This window comes from Macaca fascicularis, chromosome 11 (assembly GCF_037993035.2).
Source record: "Macaca fascicularis isolate 582-1 chromosome 11, T2T-MFA8v1.1".
NCBI lineage: Eukaryota > Metazoa > Chordata > Mammalia > Primates > Cercopithecidae > Macaca > Macaca fascicularis.
In genome coordinates this window covers 118,295,144-118,307,698 of record NC_088385.1, presented here as the reverse complement: position 1 = coordinate 118,307,698, position 12,555 = coordinate 118,295,144, and the positions used below count along the sequence as shown (strand labels likewise).

Sequence of the window (12,555 nt, the reverse complement as noted above, 5' to 3'; positions counted from 1 at the left end):
ATCTCTCCAAAAAGACAAACACAAAAATGAGTTGGCATTGTAGCACTCGCACCTGTAGTCCTAACTACTTGGGAGCCTGAGGAAGTCAGGGCTGCAGTAAGCCATGATCAGCCATTGAACTCCAGCCCAGGCAACAGAATGATACCCTGTCTCAAAAAACAAATAAATAAATAAAATAAAGACCCTACATGATAAGCACACAGCTAACACTGCACTTAATGGTGAAAAGTTGACAACTTTTCCTTTAAGGCCAGGGATGAGAAAAGGATGCCCACTCTGGTCACTTCTATTTAACACAGTACTGACAGTCCTAGCCAGAGCAATTAGGCTCTAGGAATCCCACTTTTAAGTATTCAAGAGAAATACTTGCTCCCTGCTACATATTTCCTGCTGCAACATTTATAATGGGGAAAAACTCTAAGAGACAACCTAAATGCCCCCAGTTGGAGACTGATGAAAGAATCTGGCCCATCTATAGGCTGGAAGACTCTGCAGCAGGGGGAAAGGGTGAGGAAGACCCACCCCCCCCACCTCTGGGAGAGCTCCAGGGCAGGGCTATTCACTAAGTGAAAAAGCAAACAGCAGAACAAGACACGCTAGCCGATCCCATTTACATGAACATACATAAAACCAAACTACTAATGTTTATGTGTACACAAACATTTTGTAAATGGTGGGCAAGAAAGGTCTGGCAGAAACAAACCCATCCTGAAACAGTGAGTATTTCTGGGGAGGAATCAGAACTGGGGTGTGGGGATGGTAGGGATGGCGGGGAAGAAACCAAGAAGCTTGCTACTACTTATCTCTAGCAAGGATGGCTAAGAACACAGATTCTGGAATGTGGATTCAAATCCCAGCACCAGCCAGACGCGGTGGCTCATGCCTGTAATCTCAGCACTTTGGGAGGCCCAGGTGGGTGGATTACTTGAGTTCAGGAGGTAGAGACCAGCCCGGCCAACATGGTGAAACCCCATCTCTACTGAAAATAAAAAAAATTAGCTGGCTGTGGTGGCGCATACCTGTAGTCCCGCTACTCAGGAGGCTGGGGCAGGAGAAATGCTTGAATCCAGGAGGTGGAGGTTGCAGTGAGCTGAGATGGTGCCACTGCACTCCAGCCTGGGTTACAGAGCAAGACCTTGTCTCGAAAAAAAAAAAAAAGCCCAGCAACCACTACTTATTGGTTATGGGACCTTAAGTGACTTATGTGACTACTACTCTGCCTCAGTTTCCCCATCTGTAAGAGGGGAACCATGATCATGCCTACTTCATAGGCATATTATGAGCATGAATTGATAGACATAAAGCCCTAGAACATAGAAAATGCTTAAGAAAGACTGTCTGCTATTATTGTTATTTCCATGTTGCAATGAGAGTATATTATTGGTGTCTATAAAATAAATATAAAACGGGCCAGGCGCAGCAGCTCATACCTGTAATCCCAGCACTCTGGGAGGCTGAAGTGGGCAGATCACCTGAGGTCAGGAGTTCGAAACCAGCCTGGCCAACATGGTGAAACCTTGTCTCTACTAAACATACAAAAATTAGCTGGGTGTGGTGGTGCGTGCCTGTAATCCCAGCTACTTGGGAGGCTGAGGCAGGAGAATCACTTGAACCTGGTAGGCAGAGGTTGCAGTGAGCTGAGATCATGCCACTGCATTCCAGCCTGGATGACAGAGCAAGCCTCTGTCCTGGGGAAAAAAAAAAAATCACACACCAAAAACAAAAACAAAAATAAATATAAAACAAAAAATAAAAGGGAATAAATTAACAAAAGTCACAAGGGGTCCAGAGGGATTTCCTGCACTGACAGGGGACCCTCAGGACTGGCAGACCTTTGCCTGCCCATCTCAACTGGGGCATCCTTCTCCTCCCGTGGCCAGAGGGCCTTTCCTTAGACACAACATCACCAGAATGGCACTGAGATCCCCCACTCCTCTGCTGTCTGCGGTACAGAACAGCTGGGACCTCTGTGGGCACCATCCTTCCTTCTTCATGACCCTGGTTGGGCCTGGGCCCCTGCTGGCGACCACATGTCCACGTCTGTTCTTCAAGATGGAGAAGAAAAGCTCTCCCTACTCGGGCACAAAACGGGGCCCCAGATCCCTGATATTAGCACACCCTGAATGAACAGCGGTGCCACTCCAATGACTCTCTCCCTGGGCAGGGGTAGTGGCTGCACAATAGCCAGAGCCACAGGGGCCTGGGTACAATTACCGCCTCCAACCATGCCCTCCTTCATCCTCCCTTCAGGTGTTACTGAGGGCCTACTGTGTGCCAGACACCAAGCTAGGCCCCGGGATACCATGGTGAACAGCACATACGAACACTGCTCTCCCAGGGCTCACATTACAAAGGGGGCCACGTATTGGCTGTGTGGCTCCTGACACCTGACTCAACCTCTCTGAACCTGGATTTCCTTATCTGGCAACCAGGTAGCAGCATGGCATCCACCTTGCAAGGTGTCTGTAGAGAACCCATGAAAGGGAAAGCAAGGTGGAGATGCGAACCTGCAAATGGGGTTCTCTCTGCCACACACCCCTCCACAGGCACCGTCTCTGCATGTGGCCATGTCCCGCTGGGCATGTCTGCAGGGCAGTGGCAATGAAGGGTGCCCCTGCCACATGAGGCCATGGTGGAGCCCCCATGGCCGATCTCCGCAAGAGACCCCAAAAAGCAGAAGTAGGTGCCTCTGCCCTCGCTGGAAGGGGGCCATGCAGAGTCGACAATGGTTTGTTTGTTTGTTGTTTTTTTTTTTTGGGACAGAGTCTTGTTCTGTCACCCAGGCGGGAGTACAGTGGCATAATCACGGCTCACTGCAGCCTAGACCTCCCAGGCTCAAGCTATCCTCATCTTGGCCTCCCAAAGTGCTAGGACTACAGGCATGCACCACGACACCTGGCTAATTTTTGTATTTTTTTGTAGAGATGGGGTCTCACTATGTTGCCCAGGCTGGTCTCAAACTCCTGGGCTCAAGCAGCCCTCCCACCTTGGCCTCTCAAAGTGCTGGGACTACAGGCATGAGTCACTGTGCCCTGCTATAGTCGACAGTTTTGTACATCACAGGGTCCTTGGGACCCGCACACAGTAGGTGCTTTGCAGTAAGTAGTCAGTAAAAGCTGTCAGGCAGATGGGAAGGGAGAGGGAGGGGCCACATCTGCCCTTGGCCACCATGTTCTTCCTGTCCCTGAAGGGGAGGGTCTTACCCCTGCATGAGGGCACCTGTTCTTGGTCAATCCTACTGTTCCCCATACCCAGCCTTCACACAGGTGAGACAGGCACTGCCCTCGTGGCTTGGAGGATGCCCAGAGAGCTCTGATTCCAGACCCAGGCTCCTGCCCCACCTACACGATCTGCCTCTAGTCACGCCAGCTGCCTGTGGGTGTTGGCATGAGCCATTCCCTCTGCCCTGTCTGCTTCCAATTGCACATAAGAGAAGCCTCTTCTGAGCTCCCAACTGAACTTGACCTTCAGCACACTGGTCACGCTGTCACTTGACAGGATGCTTTCATTAGTGACTATCTCTCTACCAGACTGAGTTCTATGAGTCATTCCCTGCTTCATCTCCAGCTCCCAGCATACAGCAGGAGCTCAATGAATGTCTCTTGAATGAATGAACATATGAATGCAAGAGATTAGTTGGATTTGCAAATTCGTGCTCTCCCGGCAGATGCATGGCAACCAGCATGAACCAACCTCCCCCGCCCCCTGGGCCATCCTACCTTCTGCGCAGCCCTGTATGTCAGAGTCTTGAAGCCCAACTGCAGGGCCAAACCCTGGCAGGAGCCTTCCTCAGAACAGCTGCACCCACTCCAGGTCCTTCACTGTCCAGGCAACGGCTGGGAAACCCCCTCACTGGGCCCCTTCCACCAGTCCTCCCATAAGAACAATGGCATTTACTGAGCGTCTCTTACACATCAGACATTTTTCTTTCTCTTTTTAGAGACAGGGTCTCACTCTGTCTTCCAGGCTCGAGTGCAGTGGCACAATCATAGCTCACTGCTGCCTCGAACTCCTGGGCTCAAACGATCCTCCTGCCTCAGCCTCCAGAGTAGCTGCGACTACAGGCTCATGGCACCATGCCAAGATCACATTAGGCATTTTTCTAACTACTTTTGCAAAACATTACCTCTCCCAAGGTTCCTAACAGCCTTAGGAGGTAGGTCCAACGATTACTTCCATTTTACAGATGGGAAAACTGAAAGAGAGCAGCCCCATAGCTAGTGATCATAGAGACCCCCACACAGAGGGGACCCCCAAAATGTCTGATCAGTGCCTAAATGCATACAAGAAGGGCTCACTTCCCAATGAATGCTTATTGGATGAATGAGTGAGTCCCAGAGGAGAGAATATAAAGGTCTCATTCAGCTCCAGTGCGAGTCAGGAGTCGGCAGTAGCTCTGTCCAGGTCCCAGACCGACCAATGATCAGGAAAACAGTCACAGGGCAAAAGGAAGAAAACAAAAACGAGAGGCTGGGCTCAGTGGCTCACATCTATACTCTCAATACCTTGGGAGGCCAAGGCGGGAGGATTGCTTGAGACCAGAGTTTGAGACCAATCTAGGCAACATGATGAAACCCTGTGTCTACTACAAATACAAAAAACTTAGCCTGGCATAGTGGCTAGGCCTGTAGTCCCAGCCACTCGGGAGGCTGAGGCAGGAAGACCGCTTGAGCCCGGGAGGTCGAGGCTGCAGTGAGCTATGATCACACCACTGCACTCCAGCCTGGGTGACAGAAACAGACCATATCTCTATAAGAAAAAAAGAACTGATGTCTGCAGTGTGCTTGGCACGGGACTCATGAGTGGCTGCTGCTATTTTCTTACTATTACTGTTAGAAAAGAGCTCCAGCCTCGGAGTCAGGCTTGCCTGCCACGGGAAGCCACAGGGAGGCCTGCCTCATGGGCTGGGCTGGGGGCGTCACGGGGAGCTGGAACAAAAGATCTTCTCAGGGCAGAGGCGGCTGCTCAGGCCACTCTGGGCAGGAAGTTGCCAGCCCAGAGCAGTCAGCTGCGGCCCAAGCTATGGAAGGGACTGCGCCAGGGAGGTTTTCTGGCCAGGAGGGCAGCCAGGCCACAGGAAGGTGACCCCTCCCTGGCCCTGGCCCTGGCCCTGGCCCAGGCAGTGGCGTTTATTGAGTGCTTACTATATGCCAGGCGCAGATAAAAAGCAATTGATCAGATGGTGACAACCCTGGGATCAGGGCTGACAAGCTGTGGACAGGAAGCAATGATGATCACGCCAGGGGGACCTGCGGCCCCCAGGTTTCCACTGTAGGGTATGAGTTGGGGGCAGAGTGTCTTTGGGACACTTCTATCCCAGCACAGAGCTTCGGATAAGCCTGGTCAGCCAGAGAAATCAACCACCTTCCCCACAGAGGGGCCCCAGCACCCAGGAGAACCCCTCACCTACTCAGGCTTCCTTCTGGGGCAGGAAGCTCCCAGCTATGGGGGTCTCCAGGGTTTCCCCAAATCCTGCAGCCAGGGGAGGGGCAGGATGATGTGGAGAAGGAAGATCTTAGCCTGCTGCCTCCTGGTCCCCCACCCCCAAGTCCCTCCCTGCAGCAAATACGTGGAGACAACTAGCTGCACGCCCACCAGCCGGGGCTGGGGGTGTCTGCATCTCAGGACTCCAAGCTCAGAACACAACCAGGTCCACCAGAGGGCTATTGAGGGCCTCAAAGCAGTAGTGGTGCCTGGTGCTCCCTAAGAAGCACAGCCAGCCTGAGGCACCTGGAGCCACCAAGTCAGTGAACAGCTGGGAACCTGGCTGAGCTGTGGGGTCCCCTTAATCCATGGCCCCGCGAGATCAGGGCTTCTCAGCCTCTCCTCTATCTAATCACCCTGGATAATAGTATAATTCGGGGAGGCTAAAATTTTCCTTTTAATGATCAGGCCCACATGCAGAGAAAGCCTTTATCCATGGTAGGAATTCCCCCTGCCGAGGCTTAGGGAGGAATTTTTTTTTTTTTTTTTTTTTTTGAGACAGGTCTGACTGTCACCCAGGCTGGAGTGTAGTGGCATGATCACAGCTCACTGCAACCACGACCTTGTGGGTTTAAGCACTCCTCCCAAGTATCTGGGACCACAGCCATGTGCCACCATACCCAGCTTTTTTTTTTTTTTTTTTGTAGAGAGAGGGTCTCACTGTGTTGCCCAGGCTGGTTTCAAACTCCTGGGCTCAAGTGATCCTCCCACCTTGACCTTCCAAAGTGCTGGGATTATAGGTGTGAACCACTGCTCCCAGCCTGGGGAAGATTTCTTAAAGTGTGGTAAATGAATTTAAATTGGGCCAGTCCAGAGCCTCCACTCTCCCCTGCCCCAGCTCACAGACATAGGCAGGAAGTCTCACACCTTCAGAGGGGACACTTCCTCCAGGGAGGCCTCCCGGTTGAATCTAGGCCACAAGGAACATTTCTATCTTCCCCATGCCTAGCACCAACTGTTCCAGGAGCCCAGACCCTGTGTCCTAAGGAGGCCCAGAGAATTGTGGGATTCTGACACATACTGCCTGGCAGGCGGCCTGCTGCCCTTTCACAGCATTCAAGTTGCCAGATGCAGAGATGCCCACAGGAAGCGGGGGGTGAAGGCAGAGGCCCTGGGGAGGCAGAGAGGTGGGTTCTACACCAGGCCACGGGGCAGCCGGCGGGGCACTGATGCACCCTTGCTGGGGTCACCTTGTGCCCCGGGGACATTTATCAGGCCAATGCAGTCTGCCAGAACAGGAAATGTCCTCTGGCTTCCTCTGCCCACACTGCCAGCCTGACATCCCAGCCACTGCCCCAGCTAGGTTTCAGGAGGTAGGGAAAACCAGGAACCATCTCCCTGCGGGAGAGGCAGCACCGTCAGAATCCCACACATCCCCCATCCCAAGGCCGGGGCTTCTTCCTTTCACTGCCGCTGGGTTGAGGGCAGACAGGGGAGACCCTAGGCGGGCAGCCTCTGGGTGAACCTCCTCCCCACATGCTGCTTGTGGACATCAGGAGGGACATGCATAAGCCCTCAATTACCTCGCTTCTCCCAGCATACACTGCCCTCTCTGGGCCTCTCCTCCTTGAGATGACACCAGTGTGTGAGCTCTGAAGGGGCAGATCCCATGTCAGAGGTCTCCTTGTGTGTCCACCTCCCTGATTGATCACATTCCCAGTCCCCTAGCCGGGGCCCCCCATTGGGTGCCCTGTGAGTCAGCCCTTGTGAGCAGGGCATAGACTTCCTCCCTCCCAGGCCTCCCTGGGGACACATGTCCTGGGCAGCAGCCGGCTCCCCCCTGGCCAGACGGGGGGCGGCCACATCCGGGTGGGCCCCCAGGGGCTCCAGGCCTGGCTCACAAGGAAGCCTGTGGCCCGGCCCTGCTGGCCGACCCCTGACAGGGTGGCGTGGGAGGAAAAATCTTTTATCCAACTGCTCAGCTGCCGGGTTTCCGGCTGGGGAGGGGAGTGGAGAGGGCGCCAGGAGGACCTGTTCCCCTGGGGAAGTGTCCTTTGCCCCTGCTGGGAGGAAGGACGGCTAGTGGTGGCCAGCAGAACTCTGGAGCCCTGGTAGAGGGACGCTGGTCATCACCCCGGTGGCAGGGCCCCACTAAGCAGATGTCCAGTGGTGGCCCTGGTCCTGCTGCCAGGCCTCAGGACCTGCTCAGTCTCCAAGGGATCTCAAGCCCTGGGAAGCTGGGGAGTTGGGTTGCAGGACTCCTGGGTCCAATAAGGCCTGACTCAGCAAGTGACCCCAGCTGAGTCACTTCCCTTGGGCAGCCTGCCCGCCTCAGTTTCTTCGGGAAGGGTGTCAGTGAGGAATGGGGTCTTGCAGGGAATGAGCAGCTAGCACTGCACCTCTGGACTCGCTGAGGCAGGCGTCTCCGGTCTGCCAGACAGAAGCAGCTTCCTGCCTTGCCTCGTCAAAGATGCTGAACGCCTGCAGGCCCTTAGGGACCATTTTCCCAGGAAACCTGGCAATTAAGTGCCAGCCCCTATTGGGCATGAACAGCAATGGCTTGCACTTATTGAGTGCCAATTGCATGCCGGGCACTGTGCATGCCTCCTCTTCTCAAAACCACCCTAACAGGGAGTTGGCAACACCCCTATTTCATAGACAAAAAGACCTGTGGCTCAGAAAGGCTAAGGGACCAGCCTAAGATCACACAGCCAGAGCAAGTACAGCCAACACAGTTCCAGTCCTGACACTGTACTCCACACACCCACCCTGGAGAGGTTGGAACTCTTGGCTTCCATTGGGCAGGCGAGGTCCAGACCAGAGAAGCCAGGTAACCTGCCTAGGACCTCACACCTGGAAGCTCGCAGAGCCCAGATTCGGCTCCAAAGCCCATACTGCTACCAGGGAGAAGTGGGAATTTAGCAGGAAAAGCCTCTCGTTTTAATAATAGCAATAATATCTACTATTGTTAATTGAGTGCCAGGCTCAGTGCTCAGTACGTTATGTGCCATGTCACAGTAAGCGCACAGCTATTAAAGCCGTTCACAGATGTTGTCTCTCTCAATTGCCTCAGACAGGTTAAGTGACCAACCCAAGGATTCCCAGCAATGGAAGACCCTCATGAACACCAGCCCTCAGAAGGGTGTGGGGTCATGTAAACTGGGTCCCAAAGGTGTTTTCAGCAAAAGGAGCTGTATTGGCCCAGACTGTGGGACAGCTCCCTGCTATGTCCCTGAGACTCCCTACATTGAGCCTCCCCACCTTGGCTGGGGAGGGCACCCGGTCTCCCCTCACCAGAGACAGGTGGCACTGAGACTGGCAGCTAGGAGGTCCTTCCAAGTGCCTCCGGCTCTGCTCCACCCAGGATATGGAGAATGTCCGGGAATTGCACAGCGGGACCCAGAACTCCAAGGGCCCAGCAGTCCTGTGGGATCTGATTTGTACTCAAAAGTTCTATTTATTGGAGGAGGAGGATCAGGTCCAGGTTTGAGAGGCATGGAGGTGGGGGGATGAAGAAGGAAAGCCAGCAGAGCTAACACCCACAACAAAAAAGATCACTCCAGCCCCAAGGCTACTTCTCTTTCTCCTGACCAAGCCACTCTGGACACTGTGAATTCACTCATTCATGGTTCCCGTGACCCTAAGAAGTAGGTACTATTAGCACACCCATTTCACAGATGAGGAAACTGAGGTGGGGCAGTTAAGCAAGGCCTCATAGCTAAGGAAGTGCCCAGATGTTCAAAATTCTGATGCCAAAGACCCAGGAAATTCCAGTGCTATGTATGCAAGAGATGCTCAAGGAAGACTGCTGAAGGAACACCTCATAGCCAATAACAATAACACTAATGAAGGCGATGATAAAATCACCACTACCACCACCACCACCTGCAACTGAACCACTCTTTGCCAGGCAGCAGGTGCTCATTACACACTGGCTCATTAAATCTCCACTGCAAACCTGTCACTCCCCCATTTTACACAGGGGGAAACTGAGGTTCACAAGAGTCACTTGCCCACGCCTTCAGCTGAATGGAGGCAGTAGGAGCAGCAAAACAGTCTCCAGGACCCTCCTCACTATCCTCCTTCGCTTCCTGCTGAGCCCCTGCAGACCCTGAGCCCCCAGCTGCTGATGCTCCGGGCCAGCCCCTTCCCAGCTGGCCACTCTGTGGCCCACGGGGACTCACAGAAGTTCTAGGAATGCTCACCCTTTGGCTCAGAAGGATTTTCCCTCCCAGAGGGGGGTTGTGGGAAAAGGCTCAAGAAAAGTGCACTAAAAACCCTTCCACCTTCCCCCAGTAGGCCCTGGTTCTCATCCCCAGAGCCCAGCCTGCCCAGGTGGCCTCTGCCGGCTCTCCCTCCACGAGGGCAGGTCCCGAGGAGCCTCCAGAGCTGTTTCCACTCAGGCAGCCAGGTCAGTGATGGGAAACCCAGACACAACCTGCGCCTGCATCCCTGGAGACCCACCCGCCCACTGCCCTGGCAGGGGCCCTGAGGCCTGGCTGCTGGCCGGTGTTAGAGAACTGTCATCTCCCCAGCGAGGGGCTGCAAGTCAGATCTGGGTCCCTCTTGCCACCAAAGCAGGCCCTGCCGACATCGCCTTGCCGGGGCCTCTACTCGGAACCCCCGACCAGATTTCACTTCCTCCCACTCAGCCCAGCCTGGCCGTACCCCTCCCTGGAGGCCCCCAGCTGCAGGCAGTGACCTCCTCACCTACATCATTGTGGCTGGGAATGGGGAAGAGAAACAGGAGAATGAGGAAACTAAAGAAAAAAAGAAGCGGGACAGGCAGGAAGACCCTCCTCTCCAGTTCCTCAAATGCAGTCCCCCTCCCTCAAAACAAAGCTCCCCTGGCCGGAGGGAGGGAAGGGAGGGGAGGGGATTTCTGCACCAGGCATCAGAGGCCTCTGAAATACCCTCCCTACCGTGTGGATCCAGAAGACCAACACACACTCCAGACGTTTTTTGGTCGGGGGATTCCCAGGGAACCCCAGGCCAGAGGTGTGAGAGGATCAATCCCAGAAACCTGTGTCTGGGACGCCTAGCCCTGGTGAACCGCCCAGTTCAGCAGCATGCGGGGGCCTGGCCCGGCCCACCTCGGCAGTGCTGGGACTAGGGAGAGGGGCTTCCTGAATCAGGGCGCTACCCTCTTAGCCACATGGTCCGGAATGGGGAGTGGGGAGGACCGGCGCATCCTTCCCCGCTGCCCCCACACCCAAGGGCTCATCTGTGCTCACGGTCTCAGTTTGACTACTTTCACTTTCAGGGTAGCAATGGGTGACCCCTCACCCCTCCTCCCCAGGCACAAGTTGAGGGGAGGGCCGCCCCCAATCGGCGAGGCTACTGTAGGGTGGGCTGGGGACGTCAGCGATGCCCTCTCCCCCATCCCACGGCCGCAGTTACCCGAACGCTCTCCCCAACACGTGTGTGGGTGGGGTAGTGGCTGAGTGGCTGAGTGGGGGTCGTAGGCGCTGGGAGCCGTCACCCCGGAACGCCTCCATCTGAGTTAGCTGCAGGGCAGTATTTTGGGCTGGGGGTGACGCGCACAGCCCGGGCAGAACTGGACACGGGGCCTCCCCTTTCCCCACGAAAGCCTTCCCGGCCCCGGAGGAGGGGGGCGCGGGCAAACGCGGGCTCACCTGAGAGACAGGAGCTCTGGGCCCGGCCGGCCCATGGCGTCGCGCGCCCCCGGGCCCCCGAAATCCCGAGGGGGCGGGCGGGCCCCCGCCCTGGGCGCGTCCTCTCCCGCGCGCCGGCTCCTCGCTCGCGGCTCGCTCTAGCGGGGCTCAGGCAGGAAACCCGGGCTCGGAAAATGGCCAGCGCCTCATCATTTCCGCCGCCAGCGCTTGACAGTTGCGGGAGGATGCGCCCCCGGGCCGCCGCCGCCGGGGAAACTTTGCAGCGGCCGCCGTCGCCACCGCGGGCCACGACAGTCCGGGCGGGCAGCCGGGCGGAGGCGGTGGCCCGGGCCCATGCCGCCCCGCGCCGTTATGTAAAGAGGAACCGGCTGTGCGAGCGGAGCCCGGCGGGGGAGGGCGGCCGCGACAGGGGCGGGGCAGGGGCGGGGACACCAGGAGCCACGCCCCAGGCCGCGCGCGAGTTGGAGACTCGGCTGGAGGGGAGGGCCATGAGGGCGGAGCCAGGACTGGCCCCGCCTGCCAATTCTGCTAGTCCGCGGCTGCCCGGGTCCGAGGGCTCTCCTGGCGCGGGTCCGGAAAAAGACGAGGCCTTGCGAAGCCACGCCCACCACGTGCCCACCCTATTTCGCGTCCCACAGCCTAAAGAAGGAAGGAGGATCGGAGGGGCGGGGCGACCTGAGCCCCACCCACTGAACGCCGGCAGGTCACCAGGTGCCTCAGCGCCTGGAGGCGGGGCCAGATGAAGGGGCGGGGCCTAGGGCGGGCGGGGTCGAGCGGCCTGGCCTCCAGGGGGCGCGCCCCTGCTGACTCCCTCCTGCAGGGCCTTATCAGTGCCCGCAGGGCTGGGCAGTGCAATAGCGACCACGGCTTTCATCATCGCCCGGGGGAGGGAGCCTAGCCCTGCCCGGTCCTGACTATCTGCGATCATGCTGACCCGACCCGCCACGGCCCCAGGCCCCCGATTTGGGTTCTGGTCCCAGCCCTCAGCTTCGCCTTTGCTACAGCCGATGCCCGTATAGACCAGCCTCCCTCCGGCCACCCGTCCTGTCCCCCAATTCTAGGAGGGGTGCATCTTTCTCCAGGAATTCCTCTCGGACCGCTGGCTCCCGTGGACTCTGCGCCCACCGCCCTGCTCGCCCCTGGGCTACTTACATTTTCTCCACGGCCTCATGGGGAGCTGAGGCTGACAGTGGGGTTCCCCCTAGTCCGGAGTGGGGCATGCTCTCAGCCAGCCTCTCCCCCAACATGTGGGAGGTCGGGGAGGGAGGAATGTACTCTTCTCCCCCTCCCCCAACAGGAAACAAGTCGCCCACGCCCCCAGCTTGGAGGGGCCACCTCAAGCCTTCCCGGGCAGCAAATGTCTCCATTCCACTGCCTCCCCCTCTTCCTACCCGGGCAAATGACTTGACTTCTCCGTACCTCCACTTCCTTGCCTATGAAATGGAAATAATGTGTACCCACTCTCCTGGCAGTGAGAATTAAGTGAGTTAATGCA

The 12,555-nt window shown here is 56.5% G+C and overlaps 1 protein-coding gene across 7 annotated transcripts in view; it reads right to left on the bottom strand.

The window, feature by feature from the left end:
* Positions 1 to 12,307, bottom strand: part of SH2B3 (SH2B adaptor protein 3) — a 46,767-nt gene extending 34,460 nt beyond the window's left edge. For 5 of the 7 annotated variants that reach the window (XR_012420657.1, XM_005572268.4, XM_005572269.4 and 2 more), the window contains exon 1: positions 11,061 to 11,415. The gene's annotated coding sequence lies outside the window, so the exon portion shown is untranslated. Of the gene's footprint in view, positions 1 to 11,060; positions 11,416 to 12,212 lie in introns of those variants that run through there. The other 2 variants (XM_015431555.3, XM_074007855.1) reach the window with 1 other exon arrangement.
* Positions 12,308 to 12,555: the final 248 nt, after the last annotated feature.